This window comes from Alexandromys fortis, unplaced genomic scaffold (genome assembly GCF_014885135.2).
Source record: "Alexandromys fortis isolate MF-2015 unplaced genomic scaffold, M_Fortis_MF-2015_v1.1 scaffold_2_1_26212458, whole genome shotgun sequence".
Taxonomy (NCBI): domain Eukaryota; kingdom Metazoa; phylum Chordata; class Mammalia; order Rodentia; family Cricetidae; genus Alexandromys; species Alexandromys fortis.
Window position 1 is genome coordinate 20,898,927 of NW_026067930.1, and position 27,469 is coordinate 20,926,395.

The window sequence follows — 27,469 nt, forward strand, 5'->3', positions numbered from 1 at the left end:
GTTTTGTTTTGTTTTGTTTTTTTTTTCTCTACTATGCAGTATACTAATCAATGAAATGACAGGTTTGGTGAAGGACCAGAAAGTCAGGTGTGTAGAAAGTAACAGGCCAGTCTCAAATTCACCTCCCTAAGTACACCATTTCGGGATATTTCTAGAAGAAGCCAGGGCATCTAAGGCACAGGGAAAGGTGATCCTAGGTAAGGAAATGTGGCAGGTAAACCATGCATGCATGCTCTAACTCAGTGGCTCTTTATGGAGTATAGGCTCAAAACATGATGTTAGGATGCTCTCGGGGTCACCCACCAGATGCTGCATTAAGAAAAAAGGGTTAATGCTAAGCATTGATTTGAGCTGCTTTCATATGCTTGAAAAACTATGTAAACTGTTATTGCGTGCATAGGAAGGTTAATAGGAATTATTACTTAGTGCTGTGTATTTTTATATCCCTGTGTTGTAATACCTAGGAAAACAAAAGAGAAAGGATTTATTGTAGCTCGTGTTTTCATAGGTGTCATCCACAGCTACTTGGCTCTATTGCTCCTGTTCCTGGGGAGCATTGAACAAACCAAAATGACTCACTTCCTGCTGGGCAAGAAGCAGAAAGAAAGAAAAGGTCATGGACAGATGGATAAACTCAGCAAAGATGCACGCACTCCCCTAGTGACCTGTTTCCCCCAGCTAAGCCCCACCTCCTCAGAGTCCTTTTGGCCCTGAGTTAATCCCTTTTAAGGTTACAGGGCTCAGAAGACAGTCAAAAAGCCCATCCGCTCCCATCTGCTTTTTGACAAGTGAGCCTTCAGAGGACAGTTTCGGTTCAAATCCAGAGTGGGACACAGTATCTAAATTTTGAAACAAAAGTGACAAAAAGTAACTTTTACCCTAGGTTTTGCCTCTAGGGCACGAACACTTCCGCCAGTGGCTGTGGCTGTTCTGCTTCCAGCTGTCATTATCACAATCCCATCTTGCAAAAAAGAAAGAAAGAAAAAGTGGGGGAAAGGTAGAGCCCTGTCTAAGGGTATTTCATAGCAGTTTTATTTCCCACTTCTGTCTACCTCCTAGTAACCGCAACATTTGTTTTCTGAAAATTCTTAGTTGCACGGAAACTGGAACATGTATTGTGAAATGGAAGAAACTTAACCACCCAGGAGGAGTACCCGATGACAAGAGAGATACATAATAAGCAACGAGCTGTGTGCACAGTTCTTCCCCGGTTTCACTCTGTTCACTACTAGGATTTAAACTTTTAATTTTGCCCAACATCCACAGGAAAAAGTTTAAGCAGCTGCATTGTGTTCAAGTCACACAGTAAGTGACCCAAGCCCAGCAAATTCAGAGGTTTGACCGCTGCATTTCAAAGGTGAGATATCTAAATCCTGTACCTACAAAGGTAAAACTAATAGTCAAGAACATTGAATAAGGTGAAAATAAAATAGCGCTGTTTTGAAGCCCGCGTATTTCTCAAACATGCTTGTGGTTATTGCGGGGATATTTACAATGGCAAGAAAAAGAAAGAAGAAAATATGGAGCCTTCGGTTGCCTTTCAGTGATGTTTCCCAAGCGTGACTCTTATCTCTTGGACTAACTACAGCTTTTCCCAGGAATTTGTTATAAAAGCAGTCTCTAGACCTAGGCTAAATTTACTGTCAAGTTTGGAACAAAGTGTATATTTTTAGAAAGAAAAACAGGTGTCTATTTTGAAGTAATTTTAGATTTCCAGAAGTGTTGCAAAGATGGTACCCACAGTTCCTACACATCTCTTACTCAGCTTCCCCTACTGTTCTTGTCTTATGCAACCACACTACAATTTAAAAAACAAGGAAATTGCCTGCTGGTTAATAGACTCAAGCTATGCATGTCACAGAGCTCCAGACCTTAGTAGGCCCTCAGACCTTAGCACAACTGACTCCATGATGGGAGTTTCATTCAGGCTGTAAAAGTCAAGACACCTAGACAGCACCACTAGCTAAAATGGAAACAAAGACCTAATCCATCAAAGCCTCCAATGTACTTACCTTGCTTTTTCGCTTCTGTAGTTTCACTTCTGGCTGTTTGTGTTAATTATTATTATATCAACCCAAGACATGGTTTTTGTGCTTAAAGCCTCACACTGAGAAAGGACCAGGGCTGCACTGGAATCCTGATCACCCAGGAAATACAGTTGCTAGTTTATTAATAAACACTTTCTTTTGGCTTAAAGCCATCCCCAAGCAGTCTTCTCTGGTGAATACCCCATAATCCACACTGCTGAGCTTTCCCTGGTTTCCACACTCATAGTTCTTCCTTGTTCGGGAATATCACATTACATTTTAATATCATGTTTCCTTCACTTTATCAGATCCATGACAGTTTCTTCATCTCTCCTTGCCTTGGGACAATGAGTACAATTTATTGAAGGGCATTGATTTAAGTAAAGCTCCTTCATGGGACCCCAAAGTCTACGATAAAACTAAAAGTACAAATGGAGCTGTAGATACTTATGTTCCTCATCACCGAACTCCTTTTCTTACTTTCAGAAGTCAGGATTAAAGAAAACAAAATTCCTTAGTCTAATTTAATTGACACAATAATGGAACTTTCCTGAGCTTTAATTTTTTACAGGAATAAAACCAAGCAATGTGATTTAACTGAATTTTCTTTTGAGATGCGGTCTCACCCAGGCTGAACTCCTCCAAGTAATGGTCTTCCTGCCATAGTCTCCTAAATGCTGGGATTACAAGTGTGTTCCACCACCCCAGACTTCTCTACCAGTACTGTCCACCCCCACCCCACCCCCCACTTCCCACTTCATTGGTTGGGCTTGGTTCTTGCTTCTATCCAGTTTTGTATAACTAAACCGTGATGAGGACCGATGATAATGATGGTTTCCAAGCAAATCAAGCAGTCATATATTCCTCCCTGCCCTGAAGTGAAAAACTTAAACCTCCCAAAGTAGGCATATGTTTTCCTTTCCCATTCCTAAGCTTGTGACAGGAGGACATTCCCAGAAGAATGCGCGTGAAGAGCAAACAAACCGTAACAAACCAGACAGATGTTTTAGTTCTTCCTGAAGCAAACCAAAGCTTACGGGCAACACCCATCTCCCAACATCCCCAACTGAGGCTTGCCCACCTCCCCAGAGAGTCCAACAGCCAGTGTTCATTTCACAATCCCCCTCGCCCTCAGTGCAACCACCAGCTTGCTGCCTTGCTGCTGTGATCACCATACAACAAACACAGCCTTTAGCCAGTCCTCAGGTTGCTGCTCTCTGTCTGACTATACAGAAGCGGCCCAGCCCTGCTTCCCACTATGGGGTGTGAGAAAGGCCAGCATGAGCAGTCAAAATGAATCCAGAGTGGGTTTGACTCTAGATTTACATGGTGACAGGGGCAGTCATGGCCTGTGCTGGCTATTTTTATGTCAATTTGAGACAAGCTGGATCATCTGAGAGGAGAGGACCTCAACGAAGAAAATGTCTGTACGAGCAAACTGTAGGCAAGCCTGTGATAATTTTCTTAATTATTGATTGATGTGGGAAGACCCAGCTCCTTATAGGTGGGGTCACCCAGCACTGATGGCCATAGGTTCTGTAACAACATAGGCTGAACAAGCCACATGAGCGACACTCCTCCATGATCTTCGTGGTTCCTGATGTTTGAGTTCATGTCTCCACTTCCTTTGATAATGAACTGCGATGTGGAAATGTAAGCCAAATAAACCCTTTCCTACCCAAGTCGCTTTGGTGATGGTGTTTCATAACAAATGTCTGATGGAGGAGGGACATCTTTCTAATCAGTTGCTTTTATTGGTTAATTAAATAAAGAAACTGCCTTGGCCCTTTAATAGGACAGAAAATTAGGTAGGCGGAGTAAACAAAACAGAATGCTGGGAGAAAAAAGCCGAGTCAGTCAGTTGCCATGATTCTCCCACTCCAGACAGACGCAGGTTAAGATCTTTCCTGGTAAGCCAGCTCGTGGTGCTACACAGAATATTAGAAATGGCTTAGATCAATATGTAAGAGCTAGCCAATAAGAGGCTGGAACTAATGGGCCAGGCAGTGTTCAAAAGAATACAGTTTCCATGTAATTATTTCGGGGCATAAGCTAGCCATGTGGGAGCCAGGATGGCCAGATCGCAGCCCACCACGCTCACTACTACAATCATCAGTCTTACTAACACATGGTCAATGATAGAACCTTAAACCTCAGCAAATTGCCTCTTAAGAACTCTTCTAGGCAGCTTATACTCCACACAGTAGTAGGGGCAAATGCCACCCACACCTTAGGCTTTGACTTAGCCCAGAAGCTTCTCCAATCTTCTATCCCATGTGTGTTCTCAGCAGCTCCATTTTCCAAAAGCTGGGGGTCCTGTCCCTAATGAATCACCCTGGGTGGGAGCCCATAGCCCTGGCCATAGGAAATGTGGCACGGAGAACTTAGGGAAAGTGCCAAAGCACAGGCCATATGACGTCGCTCAGTCTAGGCTCCCAGTCTCCACCCACTAAGTAGGATCCACGCTGCCACTGCAGTGACTAAAGTTATTTTTATATTATTTTGTCTCCCTGGCCCCTCCTGCCAAGGAAAGTCAAATCCCCTGGAGAGAAGGGATTGGGGGAATTAGGGAGGAAACAAGATTGGTCATGAGTTAGTTATTGTTGAGCCTGGGCAAAAGCTTTCTAAGGATAAGTTATATTATTTTGTCTACTTATCTATTACAAGCTCCCAACAATAAAAATATTTTTATAAATATTTCAATTATAAAAGCAAGTGTTGCTATTCACAAGTTAGATTCTCTGTAAAGTCAACACAAATGCTGAGTTAACTATCATAGGACCATTGCTCCCAGGTGTAATACAGGGTTATATTCCCTCAGGCCTTGAGTCACATTTTCATCAACAGATCATTTACATAGCCTTGTTTTGCCAATGCTTGTGCTTAAGGGCATCTTGTTTAATATAAACTGTTGATTCATTAACCTAAACTCAAAGACAACAGCACAGGGACACTGGTCTGAATGAGGCTAATCTAACACACTTACTTTTTCTGTCTCTCTATCACAGTCTCTTGCAGGAGGTATATATACTAAATTTCAGCACTAACTGTGGCAACCATTTTAAACAATGAAATCAGTAAGGCAAAGGTTTGAATGTGTGAAATACACTACCAAAAGGAAGCTCGTTTACAAGGTAAGATGTGAAACAAGAGGCCAGAGCATGGCCTGATTCACATCTTCTGGGACCAAACCCTTCTTCCAGCAATTCTTTTGCCACCCTGCACATCCACATGGATGTGACCAAGAATGTACTATCGGGTAGGTTTGGAGCTGGCGAATACCTTAGAATTAGTAAGCATATTATAAATACAATGTTAGCAAACATAGATCTATTTAAATTGACACGTTGAGATAGTTGAGTGTTCCTTCTCATTGGTGCAGACAATACTAAATTATTCGGGATTGATTAAACGGTGACTGCCAATTTCATACATAGGCAATGTATTTTTTTTCATTTTCATCCTCCATTATCTTCTCTCATTCTCTCTGGCTCCAGCTGAACCCTTTCTTTATCCGAACAATTCCCTCTCCTGTTTTCCTGTCCTTTGACTGTTGGTTTGTTTTTGTGACTCGCGGAATTTAATTACAGTTGCTAAGAGCATAGGTGGCGGCTATTTACGGGAGCTCAGGGAACTGAATCGTGCCTACACCTGGGAACATCACCATGCCTATATCACTGAGAAATATGACTCCCCGAAAACATTAACAGCCAGTACCTCCTCACAGAATGGTGGAGTCTCACGAACCCCTCCTCTATCCCTGATGGGATTTTGACCGGTCCCATCTTATGCTGCTAAGCACAGCTGCTGCAGTCCTGAGTAAAGCCACGTCATGCCCAGCCGGCAGCACTTTACAGCGCCTTCCCAGCCTCCGCAACTCCCATTCTTTCTGGCTCCTCTTCTGTGATGCTTTCTGAAATTTAGAGGACACGATAGAGATGTCCCATTCAGGGCTGATGATTCAGTAGTCACTTATTCTCGCCACTTTGAGCAGCTGCAAGGTTTGGCATTGGTAGTCACCTACTGTAAAGGGAAACTTTCCTGGCTAAGGTTGAGATCAGATTTAATCTGTAAGTGTAAACAGAAATATTTAGTAGACGATTTGGCACCATGTCTGTTTCACAAAACTACAGTAAATATTCCCTACGGGCTATGTATCGCCAGTTATGAGCATTTGACCAACTTTACTATATCAAACAGAAATTCTCTCCCATGGAGCAGGCCTCAAATCCAGTCATAAGGCTCTTCACTACCCCTGTAACAACCATACTAGTGGGTGCTCTTGCATGATGGTCGGTAGTATCACTCACAAGGTCCCTGACTGGGTAAAACACTGGAAACTCTTCCTCCTCATTCAGCCCGCATAACCAGACAGTTTTTCAGGGTCTCCCTGACCAACAGCTCATAAAGAGGCATGGGTATTTTCATTAAAAACCTATGGCTAGAAACCAAATATGAGTGAGTACATCCCATGTTCCTCTTTTTGGGTCTGGCTTACCTCACTCAGGATAGTGTTTTCTATTTCATATTTGGTTTCTAGCCATAAATAAAGGACATTGAGCCTATAATTAGTGATCCTAGAGAAGCTAAATAAGAAGGAGAACCNGATGAGGGAGGGGGACTTGATTGAAGGAGGGGGAGGGAAATGGGAGGTGGTGGCGGGGAAGAGACAGAAATCTTTAATAAATAAATAAATAAATAACCTATGGCTTTTGGGAGCAGATTGTACACCCACACAGGGTACCTCCATTCAAACTTTTTTTTTAAAAAAAAACATATTTAATTAGCTTACAGACTAGTAGTTTACTGTATAACTTCTCATATATCCTACTATAATTTCTGTCTTTTTTGCTCTTGTGATAAAATAACACAACCAATACAACTTAAAGAAGCGTTTATTTATGCTCCAGAGGCATGAAGTCTATCACTATCATAGCGAGGAGTGTGATAGCAGGGAGGCATAGCACTGGAGCGGTAGCTAAGAGCGCACATCTGTAAACAAGAAGCAGAGAGAGACACTAGGAACAGCTAAAGTCTCTTGGAGCCTCAAAGCCTGTCCGCAGTGACCCATACCCTTTAACAAGACCACAGCTCCTAATCCTCCAAATACTTCCACTACCTAGGTACCAAGTATTCAAACAGGAGTCTATGGGGTTCATTCTCATTTGAACCACTACACATCCTTAGCTTGGTTAACCCCCTTTCCCATTCCTTCCTCTCCAATATGGCCCCACTTCCATCCTCCTTCAAAGATTTCTATGCCTGGGGCTGGGGAGATGGCTCAGCAGTTAAGAACATTGGCAGCTCTTCTCGAGGTTGTGAGTTCATATTCCCAGCAACAACATGGTGGCTCACAGCCATCTATAATGGGATCTTAGCCCCTCTTCTGGCATGCAAGTGTACATGCAGATAAAATACCATATGCATAAAATAAGTACATCTTTAAAATATTATAAAAATATTTCTACTCCCAGTATTTTTCTCTCTGCCTTCATATCACATGTATTTTTTACCATCTTTCTTCCCCGAGGGCTTCTCTCCCTTTTCTCCCAGTGACCTCTTTCTAGCTTTCTGGTCCCTATATTGTCAGATAGATCCATCAGAGACCACCGCACTGATGTTCTCAAAGCCAGCTAGAAAGTCTGTATTTCCAGCCAGAGGCTGCATCGGGAATTTGCCCAAATTATGTGCAGCCCAAGCCTTACATCTCTTTTTCTTTTATGCACAAAATCCATATCCTTCTTGGTCCATGTCAATTAGCAAGCATCAAAACTACAAAAGCCAAAGAACAAAGTTAGTACATTTGGAGTATTTTTTTTTTTTTTTTTTTTTTTACTCAGAGACTTTCCTGGAACTATGGACTAGGTCTTTGTTCCAATTTGGTAGGTCTTGGGCCTATGGGCTGGCTTTTAAGGTGAGAATGGGGCCTCTAACACAGCACCGGTTGTGCTAAGGTCTCGGGACCTGTTACATTCTCCACCAATTCTGTGGGCATGCGTCAAATCACGGGCTCAGCTTTAGGGAGGGGTTACAGCATCTCAGCACTAACAATTGAGTAGAATAGTTAAGTGTGCATTTGAGCAAGCAGGGTCCTATAGTGAGGGCTAGAAGAAAACGGATTAATGGTCTAGCATTGCCACAAGTAGAGTAGTTAACCAAGAGAACAAGGATAGTTACCGGCTGTCAGGTTCGTGGTGTCTCTTTTCTCCTTCATTAAGGTTATTTCTGACCATAGTTAAACTTTCTCCAGTTACCCTGACTGGTTGGCATAGGAGCAACAAGTTTCTCCCAGTGCTGTACAGAGGCCTCCTTATTTCAGGAAGAGGAGATCTGAACCTCTGTGAATCTAAGCAACAACCTTCTCTAAGGAGTCTACCTGAGCTTCCAGATGGAAAATAGACTTTCCCAGATGACCTAGATCTTTGTTTGAGCACTAAGTTCCTTAAGGTTTTTATCCCCCACAGTCAATGCTGAAATCCCTGCTACATTGGAGCCTACAGCCTGCTTCTATGAACAAGAGAACAAGAACGGAGGTGGCACACAGCACACAAGGAAGCTCAGAATTTAGACTGAGGTGGGCTCTGTCCTCTTCTCCATCATAGATGCACACTGGAATAGCAAACCCCAAAGAATGGGGTATCCTCCACTGTAAACAATTCAGAAGAAGCACACTTGGTTAAGCCAATAGTGCCAACCAGTCAGGTAGTGTCTGGGGCCTGGAAATATACTTGACTGCCATTCTGGAGTTAACCTGCTGTGTATGGTTAAAGGTACTTACATAAGAGGAAATATCTGGGGAGTATCTTTGGGACAGTAAATAAGTCTTCCAGGTCCCCCAGAATAAGCTTAGGATGGTCCCATTTACAACTGACAGGATTGGAAGTGGAACATGTTACCTAATTAATTCTAATCCCAACATAATATGGGGGCTTTGGCCAATGGGCCAGATGACCCTAGGTGGAGGGTTTTTGGATAGCAAATTTGGTGGGTCTCTCTCATTGACATGTAACCTGACTCCCCCAGGTTCTACCAGTTTCTCAATAATGACCTTCTGTTTTTTGCCTGGTTGTAACCCTAATAGATAAGGGATTGCATTGCCCAAGACCACAAGTAGGTTATGATGGTTTCCTTTCTAGGGCTATGAAGGAGTCAGAGTGCCTTCCGGAGAAACAGTTTTGCAAACCCACAGAGCACAATGGTATCTGCCTGGCTCTTCTTGGCAGGTGGGGGGCGGGGTGTATCATCTGGACAGGCACAGAGATATCAAAGCCCCCTTTTCTTCCATAGTGGACCCACAGCACCAGGAACAGACTCCTTTGTGATGTCTTTTTTCTGATTGCTTCTGGATGTAAAAGGTTACAGAAATGAATCTGAAGGGTGGATTGAGTCTTAAGGGATGGATGGGTTGGCTATCACCTCCCAGTGTGGGTCTTTCCTAATTCCCACACTGATGGGCTTGGCTTCCAGGACTTCTGGGCCTTTCCCGCAGGGCGACGGAGCAGAAAAATTATAGTCATAGGGTCCATGTCAGTTCTGTCTTTAGTGGGCCAGGGGAAGGACCTGGCTAAGACCCATATATCATCGTCCTCTGTAGCCCCCTTCACCTGGGTGTGGTGGACCCACAGGGTGACACTAGCAACCCCCACTGCTGTAGGGGTGGTGAGAACCACAGGATATAGGACTTTCCACTTGGGCTCCAGATTCTAGGTCTGGATCCTCTTTGCCCATCTAAGGTCAGCACCCTGGAACTTGTGAGCAGGCTCAGACACTGGCAAGGGCACTGCCTCTCAAACCATCTGATGAACAGTTCTCTGGTCTTGTTTCAGGGCCTGTTAAGGACTTGGAGAGGGAACGGTTAGTAACTTCTACCTTATGAACAACTCTTAGTTTAGGGAGAAGATGGGGAGCCTTCCAAACATAATTTTAAGTGGGGTGAAACCTTCTTGATGTGGGGTGCACTTAGCCTTTCGGAAGGCAGTAGGATAGTAGGAAGTTGGACCAATATTTTCTGGTTTCAATAATGTATTTAGTAATTGTTTCCTTCCAGGATCCTTTCTATCTTTTCTGAGCTTTGTGGCCCATAGACACAATGTCGTTTCCAATCAACAACAGGATCGTTGCGAGATTTAGGTAAACATTGGCCACGAAATTGAGGCCATTGTCAGACCCCAGGGAGGCAGGCAACAAAAATCCAGGAACTAACTCTTGGAGGAGTTTCTTGGTGACTATTGAGGCTGTCTCTGGGTGGGTTAGGTTTCCACCCATGCAGAGAAGGTGTTTATGAAACTAACAAGTACTTATACCCAAGAGCCGTAGCTAGTTTGACCTCTGTAAAGTCCCCTCCCCAATGTTCTCCAAGGGAGCTTTCTCAGGCACAGGTGCCTTCTGGGAGCTTTTCTTCCTCCATCGGGGTTCACTTGTGCACAAGTGGTACATCTGGATACAATGGCTTTGACAAGATTATCTAGTTGAGGGATATGATATCTGTGCCAACAGCAGTTTTAGGTGTCCCCAGATGGGTGCCTGGTGGCCTTTGGCGACCATCTGTATTCTGATAGCAGCAGGGAGCACAGGTTTCACATCTGGCAAGACACACTGCTCATTTTCCTCCATTTTGGAATCTTCCCCCTTTGTCCACTTGGTTCCTTCCTGTGTGTAGCTTGAGGATCAGAGTAATTCAAGTTTGGGCAGGGTATCCAGGAACTTGAGAGGCCTCACTGATTCCTGAGCTTCCTTCTATGCAGCCAAGTCACAGTACCCTGTCCCAACACCCAGGTCATCTAGGGAAAGAGTGCAGTCTGTCTAGTTGTCCCTTCGACAACCGTCCATCAAGATGTTGCTTGTTTAAGTGGCTTCATCAGGACAGAATGGGCTGTTCCCATGTCCACCAGGAAATTTAACAGATTTGCCCCCTACCTTTAATGTTACCCTGTGCTCCTGGTGGCCCAGTGAAATGGAGTCCCGGCCTCACCAGTCCTTGCTCACATGAAGGATGGTACATTTTTCTTCTCTCTTTCCATTAGGATGGCCATTCTTCCTGTGACCATTTTGCCTATATTAAGCACATTGGTCCTTGTCTAGCCTCTTTCTTTCTCAACATCTCTGTTGAGAAACAGAGTCAACATCTGACTTCCACCTCAGGGACCTCTTTTATCAGTCTCCCTGAGAACTGCCATGACTGCTCAGGTCAATCTTTTGTTCTGTTTTTCTTCTACAGAATCACGATTATTGTAAATCTTTTGAGCACTCTCCAGTAACTGGGACCTATTCATGCCTCCACACTTCCTCTTCTATTTTGTTTTTTTTTTTTTTTTTTTTTTTGAGACAGGGTTTCTCTATGTAGCCCTGGCTGTCCTGGAAGTTGCTCTGTAGATCAGGCTGGCTGCAAACTCGGATATCCGCCTGCCTCTACCTCCCAAGTGATTCATAAACACTTCTGACTTCTGAAGTTTCTGTGTAATATCTGGGACCCTCTGCATAAGAAAAGCAACACTGATTGCTGGTTTTCCTGAATGTTTGGGTCTATAAGCCTCACAGAAGTGTTTCCAGGAACCCAGTGGATGATTCTGAGGGCTACTGTATAACCTCACTCACCATCAACAGCTTTGGGAGTTTTCCAGCATCTGCCTTCAATCCTAACATCTCCTGGCAAAAAATTGTCCAGAGCATTCTTGCCTTAGTCGGTGTTCAGGTTCCAGTCTGGTTGGACAGAGGAAAAACTTGCTCTATTTAGGCTGCGTTGTCCTCAAGTGATTTTCCACCTGGCTGAGGGCACCTTTTCTATACCCACATCTCAACCATAAGGAAGGTGGCCAAGAACTATTGGCATTTATCCCAGGTCAGTTCATGGGGTAAAAGACAGTCTTGAGGAGACTAACAAGAGTCTGGTCCATCCCCAGCTCCCTGCAAAGAATAGTGGTTTCTGAGTTTTCCAGTTATACAGATCATTGGTTGAAAAGAAGCCATATATCATGAAAGGAGTAGAGGGGAAAACTTAGGCACACCAGAGCTGCCTCCTTTAGGAGGAGGGCAAGCTGCTTTCAACATTATGGAAATTCCTCCCAGAGCTCCCTTCATAACCAGAGGCACTCCATGTCTGTGGAGGGAAGAAGGAGTCTGGGGTAGAAGAGACTACACCCTCTTTCCATGAGTGGACACTATAGCCATCCTCATTGGCAAAACCCTCATTGAAGTGTTTTAACATGCCCTTCCTGGGTCTGCTCACTCTCTTCCCCATTTTAGATCTTTTCCCCCAACCAACAAAACTGGCAGAAACACAAAGAGATATATAAAGACAGGCTGACAGTAAAGACAATCAGAGGAGGCCACCACATAGACCTAAACCAGGGGCCTAGTGATTTCTCTCTCAGATACTGGGCCCTGGAAATTTAGGGCCACATCCAGTCTTTTTAAGTGTTCTTCTATTCAGAAGACACCTTAAGCAGACTTATCTTCAAGATGACATATTCAGGAGACATTCTGTAATTACCCATTTTTTGGCAGAGGCATTGGGAGCCTCTGGGGAACTAGAACCAGAGGCGGGAGAAGTTCATGGGTCCCTAGATCTTCTCAAGGACCTGTCTATTTTCTGTGCTAGCCAGGACTTCTGAAGAAATCCTAATTCTTGAGTTACCTTAAACGCATTACATGAGAGAAGTCTGTTTGCTTACTTGGCCCCTCCTTCCCAAGAAGAAACCAGATACTTAGCCAAAGAACTCTTTATCTGAGCTGTGGAGTGTGACCAATCAGAAGGGAGTTGCCACCTGTTTCACCCCAGCAGTAAGATAAGGTTGTAAGGTGCCCGTTCTCCCTGCAGCTCCAAACCACAGCACTGCTCTCTTCACCCGGAGGCCATAGTGGCCCATGGCTTCAGACATGGTGGACCTTGGAGAGAAAGAAGATCAAATACATGGGACTTAGAAAGCCAGGAGCCAGAGGGACCATGACATGGAGTGCAGCTGCCTCCGGTGCTACAAGAGCGGCAATGTACAGGTACAGAGGAAGGCCGTCACTGGATAACTGGCAGTGTCCACAGGTGGGGACAGAGATTGAAAGCCATTGGTGGCTATAAAAGGGCATTTAGAAACTCCTTAGCAATGTTGGTGGAAATGGACTAGGGCTGACAGCTGCCACTACTCTGTAAAGAATGATCTTTACTAGTCCTGATTCTTCCTCCCGGCAGTGGCAACATGCGTGAACCTGTGGGCTTGGGCAGACCTTGCTACGTCAGTGCCCTCTTTTTACCTATTCACATTTTCCTTATTTTTCTAGACCATCTTTTTTCCCTTGAAATGCCTCCTAAGGTTTTATCCATCAAAATTTATTATCTTGTCCTTCCACCCCCTGAGTCCTTTTCAAATAATAAACTATCATATTGTTCTGACTCATAGATATGATTAATGAGAGCTTGTCATATGGCCGATGTGGGTGGGGCTATTTACATATGTCAATTAATTTAGACATATTGCAAATATGCCTTCATTTTACACATAAGACAACTGATATTTGGAAATATTTAGTAACTGGTATAATGCCGCTTAAGTAGTCATATTAATTTGTTGCGTGTAGATAAACACTTTGGTTCGTGTCTTAGCTGGAGTTTCTATTGCCATGAAAAGGCACCATGACCACAGCAACTTTTATGAAGGAAAGTAATTTATTGGGCCTGGCTTACAATTTTAGAAGCTTGGTCCATTACTATTATGTGGAGAAGCATGGTGGCAAGCAGGCAGACATGGTTCTGTAGAAAGAGCTGAGCCTTCTACATATTGATCTGCAGGCAGCAGGAGACCGTGTGTCATACTGGGCAAAGCTTGATTAGGAGTTGTGGCCTTTTTGGAGGAAGTGTGTCTCTGGGGGGTGGAATTTGAGGTACCAAAAGCCCATGCCAAACCCAAACACATTTTTCTCTCTGCCTGCAATTTGCAGGTCAGATGTGAGCTCTCAGTTACTGCTCCAGCTAGGACCATGCCTGCCTACCTGCCTGCTTGACGCTCTGCTCCCCGTGATGGTCATGGACCCACCCACTGAAGTTATAAACAAGTCCCCAATTAAATACTTCCTTTTATAAGTTGCCTTGGTCATGGTATTTCATCACAGCAATGAAACAGTCACTAAGACAGTGGTTGTCATGTTCCTTGTTCTGAAATATTAAAATGTGCCAAAATGTCAAGAGGGCCAGAGTTTCACTAAGGAAGCGTGAGTTCATGTGTTTTGATGCCTTGAGGGCAGTTTCCTCCCTCAACAACTTAGTTCTGGAGTTTGATCACCATTGCAGCAGCGCTGGCAGGGAGCCTAATAGGTTTGGATTTTAAAGGTATTAAAGTTATCGTCTCTAGAAGTTGAGTTAGTGATCACGGAAGTTGAACCATCTGTCTCTCTTCCACATACAGAGAGTGGCCTTCTAATCTTCACCAGAGTTGAAGCAACCCAGGACCTTCATCTGATGCAATTTCCCAATCTTGGACTTTTATGTGCTGTATAAGCTTTTTCTCATTTATAAATTACCCACTATCTCATTTTATAATTTTAAAGTTTTATTTAATATTTAAATAGATACTCAAAATTATCTCATTTTATAAATGATAAATTTATTTAAAAAACCCCAACTGTTTTGTTATATAAAAGTGAACTAAGACTTGTGCTAAGTTTTCCTTTGAAGTACCTGTATTCAGAACAATAATTAAACACCCTCATTCCAATATGTTAAATTTTATAATGGAGTAAATGTATAGTTATAGTTGCAGTTTTGAGGTATAAGTGAGGAATGACATCCAAAAGTACTTTGTGGGGCTGGAGAAATGGCTGGGAGTGAAGAGAACTTGCTACTCTGGCCAAGGAATGGGGTTCGATTCCCAGCACCCAGGCTGGAACTCCATCTCCATGGCTCCCAACAGGCTCTTCTGGCTTCTGCTGTGAGTGACCCACAACCATGTGTACAAGCACACAGGCATCCCGCGAGCATGAAAATAAATATAAAAGTTTAGAAACAGTACCCTGTGAGGACTGGAATTATATAGCCCAGTAGTAGGGTGCTTCTCAGTATATGGGAGGCTCTGGGTTCAATCTGGACCAACACAACCAGGCACACCAAATTTTGAAAATATTATTTTATTAATTCATTATATCAGCAATACTTACTAAGAGTCAATCTTTAAATGTTTTGAGCATCAAAATAAACTATACAACAGTAGGCATTTCTAAATCTGAAAGTGTCTAGGTAACAATGAGAAACTGACATATTTATTAATAATTTTATTAGTAAATAAATTTATAGGAACTTTCATAGGAACCCAATTCCTCAGTTTGTAGGAACTTAACCACTAAATGTTAGTTCATTGTTTATAAAAATAACTTGCTTTTTTTGTGATGAGAATTTAGTCTTAAGGTATCTAGAACCTTATGGGTTTAGTTGTTTCCTGCCTAATGTTGAAATCCAAGGCTGGGGCTGTAGCTCAGAAGCAATGTGCAATGCCCTGGCTTGACTCCTCAGCAACTGGGCTCTGTGTGGAAACCTCTATGGAGGTGTAGTACTTAAAAACTTGGCGCATCAGCTTACTAGGAAGTAGGGTTCTTACCGGTATAATTACTTAAGATGTATTTATACTGGTGTATACTGGGATCTTAAGCCAATATGACTGCTGACCACGTAAGAGGAGGGAAATGACACAGACACACATACAGGGAGACTGCCTGTGAAACAGGAAGCAATGTTATATGTGAATCACATCAACAAACCTTCTGAAACTCGGAAGGGGAACAGAAGGAGCACTTCAGGTTTCAGCGGCAGCACAGCCCTGCTTAGTGGAACTGGGAGACAATATGCTCTTTTTTGTCTTGAGACAGGGTTTCTCTGTAGCTTTGGAGCCTGTCCTAGAACTTGCTCTGTAGACCAGGCTGGCCTCAAACTCAACAGAGAGCCACCTGCCTCTCTAACTCCCCTGAGTGCTGGGATTAAAGGCGTGTACCACCACTGTGCAGCAACAATATGCTTCTTATAGCTGGTTGTTATTTTCCTCATGGTGACCCACGATAGTTAATGAAACACCTAGTGCGTCTCCTTCCTGAACATCAGGCTCAGTCCAGAGCTCTACGAGAGACAGAGAAAATAGTGGAAAGGCCAATGTTTCACCTAATGTTTCTTCAGGTCCTTGCTGAGCTGCCCATATTCAACAGCTCATTGCAATTTCATTTTTTCATCCTATGATAACTGCACTCTGTGTGTGTGTGTGTGTGTGTGTGTGTGTGCGCGCGCATGCACGCATGGTTGCCATACTACGTATGATGTGTCTGTGAAGGTTGGAAGACAGCTTTTAAGAGTCAGCCTTCTGTCTGTGTCTTGCATCTCACCTTAGGGAAGCTAGGAGTACAAACAAGTTCAGCTACATCAGGCTTTTTTTTTTTTAGGATTGCATCACAGACGGCTTTTGCTTGTTACAGGGTGCCTCTGTGTAGTCCTGGCTGTCTTGGAACTCCTTATGTAGACCAGGCTGGCCTAGATGTCACAGAGATCTCCCTGCCTCTGCCTGTAGAGTGCTGGGATTAAAGAGTATAGCACCATGACTGGTCCATAGCAAGTGTTTTCATCACCTAAGCCATCTTGCTGCTCCAGTTTTCTCCTTTTAACAATGCAATCACCATGCCAACCTTGCGGGGTTGCTTTGACTCATATTTCCAATACCTGGGAACTATTAGGAACTCATCCAGTTCCTCTGAGAACCTGCCAATAGATGGTCCGTTCAGTAGCATTGTTTCACGTTCTCCCTACATTCCACTGCAAGTATTTCCTTCAGGACTTGTGTTAGTTTATTGTCGCTGTGATAAAATACCCAACATGAACAGCTTAAACAGAAGGAAGGATCATTTTGCTTCACGGTTTAAGGTCATGCTGGTTTAGCTCTGCTGCTCTGGTTTTAAAGTGAGGCCGAGATACTGGAGAGGCCATAACAGAGTAGATGAACTTACCCCATGGCCTTGCGGGTCAGAGGGAAGCAGGAAGGAAACAGCATGGTCCCAGTGACCCTGCTTCCTCCAGCTAGTCCCTTCCTCCCACACACACTTCTCACAGTTTCTATGGTTTTCCAGAGCAAACCTCAGCCCAGACTTCCATGAGCCTGAGAGAGACAGTTCATATTTAGACCATAAGAGTCAAATATAAGTTATTTATTTTCATTTTCGAGACAGGGTTTCTCTGTGTAGCCCTGGCTCTCCTAGAACTCACTCTGTAGACCAGGCTGGCCTCAAACTCAAAGATCCCCCTGCCTCTGAGTCCTGGGATTAAAAGTGTGTGCCACCCCTGCCCAGCGCAATGTTTATTTTTGTCTAAATTCATTCTTTCATTTTCATTTTTGTTATTGAGATTTTTACCATTTTGACACAAAACCCCCATTCTTCTGTTTTCCCTCGGAAAGGAAAGTGGCTACAGAAAACAAAGCGAAGGTTTCAGTCGGATGGGGCAGCGCTCCCCTTACCTTTTCAGTTCTAGAAAGCAGAGGCCAGAAGAGAAAACACAGACACTGAGAAATAGATAGGAAAGAGAGGAGGTATAACTATAAAGTTTCTGCTTCCTCTATCTTTTCTCTCTTCCTCTTGTGCGTCTGTTTACATTCTGCACAAAGAAGAGTCCCTCAAGGCGGGGAATTTAGACTCTGGCGGGAGAAGCATGGGGAGGGAATCTGTGCAGAAGCTGAACCCAGTGACCTGAGGGGCCTTACCTCCAGGGAGCATTCCACGGTGCAGTGAGCTCCAGGGGAAGTGCTGCCTTTCTGTGTCAGGCAGGTCTGGACAACGTCATGGGAAGTTCTGAAGTAGCCCTGAAGAGGAGCAATACTGAGGATCAACTACCTTCTCTCCAATACTGTGGCTCCATGACATGAAAGGGAGAGGACAAGAATCTGACTGCACTGACCAAGGCAAAGTTTCTGCTGCCCTTTACAAAGAAACCACAAAGTAGAAATCATGTTAAAATACAGATAATGCTATACTTTTTAAATTATTTATTTATTTATTTATTTATTTATTTATTTATTTATTTATTTATTATGTATACAATTAGCCAGAAGAGGGCACCAGATCTCATTACAGATGGTTGTTCTGAAGTAGCCCTGAAGAGGAGCAATACTGAGGATCAACTACCTTCTCTCCAATACTGTGGCTCCATGACATGAAAGGGAGAGGACAAGAATCTGACTGCACTGACCAAGGCAAAGTTTCTGCTGCCCTTTACAAAGAAACCACAAAGTAGAAATCATGTTAAAATACAGATAATGCTATACTTTTTAAATTATTTATTTATTTATTTATTTATTTATTTATTTATTTATTTATTTATTATGTATACAATTAGCCAGAAGAGGGCACCAGATCTCATTACAGATGGTTGTGAGCCACCATGTGGTTGCTGGGAATTGAACTCAGGACCTTTGGAAGAGCAGGCGAAGCTCTTAACCGTTGAGCCATCTCTCCAGCCCAATGCTATACTTCTTATTCATCTGAATTTGCAAGCAGAAATTCTTGCCTCTTGGAGCTATTTATAATTTTGGCACGTAAAGCTCAACTTATGCCAGGAGGTGTTCTTGACCTCATGGTGCTTACCATCCATTCAGGCCACAGGTTCTAAAAATATATCCCAAATCAAAGAAATATTGCCAAAATGCAATCACATCAGAGCATATCGATAAATTCTTAGCATTTCATGCTGGGATGGTAAATCCTCCTTGCGGAAACTAGGCTAAAGCTAAAGCCTGACTGACGTAAGAATCCTAAGAATCCTCAAGGTGAAATGTCAGAGGTGGAGGAATAGCAAAGGGGAGGAAGTAGAGCAGCGTCAGAGCTGCAAAAACAGGACAGCCAGGGATGGAGATCAAGGCTGAATTTCTGTGACTACAAGCTAGAAGAAAGTTCAACTTTTGAGCATTATTGTATTTAATGTTATGATATTATTTTAGATATTGGTTTTGCTTCTTTGGGTTATTGTTTGTTTGTTTGTTTTTATCTTTTCTTCATTTTTTTGATACAGGGTTTCTCTGTGTAGCCTTGGCCATCACGGAACTCACTCTGTAGGCCAGTGGACCTCTGACTCAGAGACCTCCCTGCCTCGGTCTCTTAAGTGCCAGGATTAACGACAATCTCATTGTCAGAAGATTACTATTTCATTTGTTTTTCAAGCATGCTGACTTGAAAATAAGATAATGTAGCACATTTAGGTCAAAAGCAGAGAGGAAAAGCAGCCATTATTTAAAATAGCATTCTGTCACAAAGCTCCAAATAGCTTGCGTGACTGAGTTTGGGAGTAAAATTATGTTCACTCCCTGTGCCTATTTCTAGGCATTGTCTGCAGCTTCACATGGTTTTCTGACAAGGTTCCTCTCAATGGTTTAGGGCTCGGTAATTATGCCACTGTCTTTCACAGAGTTTATGGTATTTACAAGAATAAGTGAGTGTAGAACTTTAAAACAGTTCTCATTGGAATCCGTTAGTTTTCAAATGGATTAGAAGTTTCCACAACACATCCATGGTATTATGGTAACAACGTGGCTTGATAATTTACACTTGCCAGTGCATTCTCCCTTTGAACTAGTACACACAGTAGACATAAGTCTGTACCGTTACTAAGCTGTTTATTGGTCCTCTGCTCTTGGATGTCAACACCTCCTGGGGGATCCATCTCATCTCTTTGTTTCTGCTTTCTCTTCCATGTTTCATGTGCTGCTTTTCCAAGCCCTATCTGTTTAACTTCTGCAGCGCACTCTCTTCCTTTCCCACTATTCTTGCAGCTGCTGACTTTTTTCCACCCACATTTCCCGCATTGACAGAGTTCCTTGAACTGTTCTCTGCCATCGGCCACCTGATACTGAAGTTGGGAATTTTACTTCACTTCTCCCCTAAAATCTGTCCTGGGTGCCTTCCATTGTCTTCAAATTTCACTAATCCTGTAATTCAAAACTAACTTTTAGCATTCATTATCATTAGGATACACACATATGCACACATTCATATATAAATATATGTACACACATTTATACATATATATATATTTGTATTATATGAAACTTTGCTTAAATATCTTTTCTCACATAACACAGGCTGACCTCAAAATCACTATGTAGTAGATGACCGTGACCTCCTATTCTGCCTCCATCTCAAGTGCTGGGATTATAACCATACACTACTTTGCCTGGCTGCTATTAAATAGTTAAAATATAAAATAGTAAAAATACATAAAATATCATATAGTGAAAAAATTAAATCAAGAGGAACTATGTTTTACTCACCGCAGAAGACGGACATTAGGCCTCTCTATTCCGTGAGCCTGTCCCCTCCTCTCCTTCCCCTGAGTTCTACCAATTCTTATACTCATGACTCTTGCCTTCTAGTCAGAATGGATTCTATACAAGGTTCTCGCGGTACTGCCTTGCCTCCTGACTTTGTACAGGCTGTTCCCTCTGCCTGCACATAGTTTTACACTTCTATCTCCGTCACAGCCCCTTCCTTAACTAATTCACAGTTGTTCTTTATGGGGGACATGGAGGTGCTTCTGACAGAGAAGCACTAGGGGAACCATGAATGTCAAACACACAGGGATGTCTCTTCGGACAGAGAGATGTCTAACCTGTTGTCCACTCCAAAGACTGGGTGGAAAGAACAGATGTAGTTATAACCTGGTGACCTTTTCATTATCTGTGTGGCCGAGAAATACTCCAGATCCTCCACAGGCCCTTATCATGACCTTATTGTTTTTTTTTTTCCAGCTAATCTACAGAACTTCTCTCTCTCACCCCCCCCTCTCTGTCTCTTTCTCTCTCTCTCTGTCTCTGTCTCTTTCTCTCTCTTTCTGTCTCTGTGTGTGTGTCTCTCTATCTCTGTCTCTGTCTCTCTCTCTCTTTCGGGGGAGGGGGGGTGTATTTTTATGAGCTTTGGAACCTGTCCTGGAACTAGCTCTTGTAAACTAGGCTGGTATCGAACACACAGAGATTTGCCTGCCTCTGCCTCCTGAGTGCTGGGATTAAATGGAATTAAAGGCGTGAGCCACCACTGCCCAGCCCTATCTTTATTCTTTATGGACAGTAACAGCTCTGTTACTTTGTACATGTGTCTGTGAATTTCATCTTTCCTTTCACGAACAAGGAAACACAGATGTTGAAAATCAGAAACACATAAGAACTAAGGTAAAAAGAGCCCCATGCAAAAGAGGAAAAAATCCCTCTCAATTATTTTGCAAACTGTACTACAGTAATGGATTGCTTGGACCCTCTCAGGAGGATCATTTAAATAATTTCTCTGCTAGCCACATCTTGGCAGATCCTGGCAGGGCAGGCTGGGTAGACTGAGTCGAGTTCCGGTTCTGCGGCAGCATGAGCCCCAGGACTTACTTGGTTGCCCACTGTTTGGTTTTCATTTTCCCTTGAGTATAGATAAACCAATTGCACCTTCAAGGAGAAATATTGCAGCAGACTTGACTTCTAGTACAAGAGCAATTGCAACAAGGACATAGAGAACCCTCAGTCCGTGGAATTGCCCTATTTCCATAATTCATAAAAAGGCTAAGGATGCATTTTGACTGTGAAATGATCTCGGGGACATAAATTTTACTACGAAGACAATGTGAACCCTCCAGCCAGAGCTCCCCTCTCGTACTGTGGTTTCTTAAAGACATTGCATTATACTTGACTTTAAAGGCTGCTTTTTCTCTATACTTTTGTATCCTAATATTGGCAAGCTGAACATAAACTTAGAGACTGGGCACAGCCAGAGTCATCAAGGCGCCTGACCCCCAGGAAAATGGAAAAATCTGAGGGGCAAAAATAGGTCTTCAAAAATGAGATGCGGCTGTCTATTGAAATATATGTGTCAGTTTATTGAATGGACTGAAGAGGAATCTGACGGAGTCTTTCAGTCATAATGGGTAGCTTTGGAGCCCCCGTTGGCACATCTTCACGTAAAATGACTACCCTAAAGGAAGACTGAGCTTCAACATTAACCGACCTCATGTATAAATTAGCACATAAAGGATAGAGATGCATTGAGAATAGTAACTGGCCTAATGAGAGAGAAGAAACATTACAGAAGGGGTGTCCATAGAGAGAGAGGGAGTAGTGAAAGGATGGAGACATCTGAGATGAGGTTCTTGAGGAGGGAAGGAAGAGTGAGAACCAGTAAGACACGAGCAGTTTGGAGATAGAAATAGAAATAGAAATAGAAACAGAAAAAAAAAAGGCTTAGTATACCCCATCATAGTTGGGTTTCCTTGCCTGAAAAATAGTGATCAAAAAAATAAATCCAGGCCTGCCTAGCAAACCTGGCAGGCTGCTTGCAGACATTCTCCTGTCTCTGTTCTCTCAGCCCCAGTCCCTGAGTCTTAGTCCTAGAGCGGCTGCAGAGCATCAGCTGGGGTCTTTGCTCACCCTGCCCACATCTCCTGTGGATCCCACAAACCATCCCCTCCACCTCCTTCCTCCCACTTGTTGCTTTGCCCCAGACACCAACGCCAGCAGCACCCCCCTTCCACTAACCCAAGGGCTGCTCCTCCTAGGGCAACAGTCAGGCTGAAGTCCTAACCATACCTCTCCTTCAGCTGTCAGAGCCAATCCCCCAGGCTTATCTCCAGCTCTGTATCAGAACACATGCTGTGCCCTTCCATTTCTTTCTGACACCATCCCCAAGGGATCACAAAGTCCATCTTCTCCAATATCCCTCCCCCAACTCACCAGTTACCCAGCCTCCAACACCAACATGCTCTCCCTGAGAACACACCAGCTGAACAGGCCAGGAAAACAGGCAACACTTAGCCTTCAAAATCACTGAAAATTCAGAGAGGAAACAGAAACCAAGCAACAAACCATCCACCCAACAAAGATGAACCCAGAAATCAGTACCAAGACCTTTAGTCATCTCAAACCCAAATACTGAGATGCCAGCATAAAACCACAATCAGCAACAGCCAGGACTATGTGTTCACAAGAGCCCAGCTAGCCTATCACAGCAGCCCTGAATATTCCAGCGTAGCTGAAGCACAAGAAAATGATCCTAAAACAGTTTCCTTAAAGAGGAAATGAATAAATCCCTTAAAGGAATTCGGAAAACACAATCAAATGGTATAAGAAAATGAATAAAATTGTTCAAGACCTGAAATTAGAAATAGAATTAAAAAACAAACAAACAAACCCAAACTGAGGGAATTCTGGAAATGAAAGTATTAGGAATTTGACAGAAACCACAGAGGCAAACTTCACCAACAAAATACAAGAGATGGAAGAGAGAATCTCAAGCACTGCAGAAATGTTGAAAGAAATGGTTATATTGGTCAAAGAAAATGTTAAATCTAAAAAACTCATGTTAAAAATAAAAAAAATTCAGGATATTAGGGACATTATGAAAAGACCAAATCTAAGAAAAACAGGAAAAGGAAGGATAAGAAACCCAGTTAAAAGGCCCAGAAAATATTTTCAGCATCTAGAAGAAAATCTAGAAGAAAACGTCTCCATAGCCACAAATAACATAAACTATCTTGATGTGATGCTCATCAAACAGTGGAAGACCTGTGTTACAAGAACTTGAAGTCTTTGAAGAAAGAAATTGAAGAAGACACCAGAAAATGGAAAGATCTTCCATGCTCTTTGGTAGATAGAATTAACATAGTAAAAATGGCAATCTTACCAAAAGCAATTTACAGATTCAATGAAATGCCCATCAAAATCCCAGCAAAAGTCTTCATAGACCTTGAAAGAACAATACTCAACATCATATGGAAACAAAAAACCCAGGAGAGCCAAAACAATTCCGTGCAATAAAGGAACTTCTGGAGGCATCACAATCCCTGACTTCAAACTCTATTACAGAGCTACAGTACTGAAAACAGCCTGGTATTGGCATAAAAACAGACAGTAGGACTAATGGTAGTGAATCAAAGACCCGGAAATCAATCCACACACCTACGAACACCTGAATTTTGACAAAAAAGCAAAAAATATAAAATGGAAAAAGAAAGCGTATTCAACAAATGGTGCTGGCATAACTGGATAGCAACATGCAGAAGAATAAAAACAGATCCATATCTATTGCCATGCATAAAACTCAAGTCCAAATGGACCAAAGTCCTCAATATAAAACCAACCACACTGAGCCGGGTCATGGTGTGGCACACACGCCCGTCTGCGCTCTATGTGCCCCCATACAGTTTGTGAACTGGGCAAGGGGCTGGAGATTGAAACACACAAAGACTCACAAGAGAGACCCAGGTCATCCTTGATGCCAGAATGCCTCCAAAATGCCCTCCTTATTGTGTCCAGGGGCAGCTTATATAGAGATAGCCATGCCCCAGCCAAATGTACCAGAAACCATTCCCTGCCATCAGGAACTCCTGAAGGTCTCATGCTCAGAGCAGCTGTAGGCACTCAGATTAGGGGAAAACAAATTGTTTACAAGAAATTCAGGATCTGGGGGTTCACAGCTCCCAACAGTACACCTTTAGTCCCAGCACTCGGGAGGCAGAGGCAGGTGGATCTCTGTGAGTTTGAGGTCCACCTGGTCTACAAGAGCTAGTTCCAGGACAGGCTCCAAAAGCTACAGAGAAACCCTGTCTAGGGGGGCGGGGGAAGGGGGAACTAGCAACCAACCACACTGAACCTCATAGAAGAGAAAGTGGGAAGTACACTTGAATGAATTGGCACAGGGAACCACTTCCTAAATATAAACCCAATAGCACAGACTCTGAGAGCAACAGTTAATAAATAGGACTTCCTAAAACTGAGAAGCTTCTATAAAGCAAAGGCCATGGTCAACAAGACAAACCAGCAGCCTACAGAATAGGAAAAGATCTTCATCAACTGTACATCAAACAGAGGGCTGATCTCCAAAATATACAAAGAACCCAAAAGAACAAATAGTCCAATAAAAAAATGGGGTAAACAGAGAACTCTCAACAGATGAATCTAAAATGGCACTTAGGGAAATGTTCAGCATCCTTAGCCATCAGTGAAATGCAAATCAAAGCAACTCAGGTTCTATCTTACACCTCTAAGAATGGTCAAAATAAAAAACACTGGTGATAATATATGCTCAAAAGGATGTGGGGTAAAGAGAACACTCTGCCTTTCCTGGTGGGAGTGAAAACTGGTACAGCCCCTTTGGATATCAGTATGGTAAATTATCAGAAAATTAGGAAACAGCCTACATCAAGACCCAGCAATACCACTTCTGGGTATATACACAAACGATTCTCAATCATACCACAAGGACATGGCTTAATTATGTTCATAGCAACATTATTTGTCACAACCAGAACCTGAAAAGAACCTAAATGCCCCTTGACCAAAGAAAGGATAAGGAAAATGTAGTACATTTGCACAATGGAGTACAACACAGCAAAAAAAGAGACATCTTGAAATTTACATACAAGTAGATGGTTCTAGAAAACATCATATTGAGTGAAGTAACCCAGACCTAGAAAGACAAATATAATATGTACTCACTCATAAGTGGCATTTAAATACAAATCAAAGAAAAAATAGCCTACAATTCACAATCCCAGAGAACCTAGACAACAAAGTAGACATATGAGACATATATGGATCTAATCTACATGGGAAGCAGTAAAAGACAAGATCTCCTGAGTAAACTTGAAGAATGGAGATCATGGGAACTGATTGAAGGGGAGGGGAGAGTAAGAGAGAGGAGTGGAGAAAAATATAGCTCAATAAAAACAATTTTTAAAAAAATATGAAAAGATTAAGAATACAAGGAACATACCTAAGCATAATAATGGCAATATACAGCAAGCCTATAGGCAACATCAAATTAAATAGAAAAAAAAAACTCGGGCTGGAGAAATGGCTCAGCGGTTAAGAGCATTGCCTGCTCTTCCAAAGGTCCTGAGTTCAATTCCCAGCAACCACATGGTGGCTCATAACCATCTGTAATGAGGTCTGGTGCCCTCTTCTGGCCTGCAGGCATACATGACAGATAGAATATTGTATACATAATAAATAAATATTAAAAAAACTCAAAACAATTCCACTAAAATCAGGAATAAGACAGGCCATTTCCTCTCTTCATATGTATTCAACATAGTATGTGAAGTTCTAGTTAGAGCAATCAGACAACTGGAAGGAGATGAAGGGGATCTCAATTGGAATGGAAGAAGTCAAAGTATCATTATTTGGGGATGATATAGTTGTTACCCCCCCAAAAAAATTCAGAGGCCGGGCGATGGTGGCACACGCCTTTTAATCCCAGCACTCGGGAGGCAGAGGCAGGTGGATCTCTGGGAGTTCAAGGCCAGCCTGGTCTACAAGAGCTAGTTCCGGGAAGGGCACCAAAGCTACAGAGAAACCCTGTCTCGAAAAACCAAAAAAAAAAAAAGAAAAGAAAAAAAAATTCAGTTGGGAACTTCTTCTAAAGCTGATAACACTTTCAGCTAAGTTACTGGGTACAAGATTAACTTATAAAAATAAGAAAATAAGAAAAGCAGTAGCCCTCCTATATATAAATGACAAATGGATCAAGAAAGAAATCAGGGAAACAAGACTTTGACAATATAGCCTCAAATAATATAGGATATCTTGGGGTAGATCTAACTCAAGAAGTGAATGATTTGTATGATAAATCTTCAAGTCTTTGAAGAAAGAAATTGAAGAAAATATTAGAAGACGGAAATGAATTGGTAGCATTACCATAGTAAAAATGGCCATCCTACCAAAAGCAATCTATAGATTCAACACAATCCCCATCAAAATTCCAACACAGTTCTTTACAGATCTTGAAAGGAGAGTTTTCAGCTTCATATGGAAAAATGAAAAAACCTAGGATATCTAAAACAAGGATGCATAATAAAAGAACCGCTGAAGGTCCCACCATTCCTAATTTCAAGTTGTACTACAGAGGTATAGTAATAAAAACCACATAGCATTGCCATAACAATAGATGTATTGATCAATGGAATCAAACTGAAGCTCCAGACAGAAATCTACACACCTATGGACACCTGATTTTTGATAAATATGCCAGAAACACACACTGGCTAAAAAGACAGTATGTTCAACAAATGGTGCTAGTCAAACTGCATGCTGGCATGTAGAAGAATGCAAATAAATCCATAGTCAACATCCAGCACAAAACTCAAGTGCAAATAGATCGAAGACCTTAGCATAAAACCAGATATACCGAACCCGATAAAAGAGAAAGTATGAAATAGTCTTGAATACATTGACACAGGAGACAACTTTCTGACCAGAACACTGATAGTGCAGACACTAAGATCAACAATTAACAGATTGGACCTCAGGAACTGAAAAGATTCTGTAAGGCAAAGGACACCTACAGTATGGGAAAAGACTTTTAATTAATTCCACTTCTGAGAGAGGACTAATATTCAAAATATATAAAGAAGTCGAGAAACTAGATATCAAAAAAACCTGAATTAATACAAGTTAAAAATTGGTAAAAGG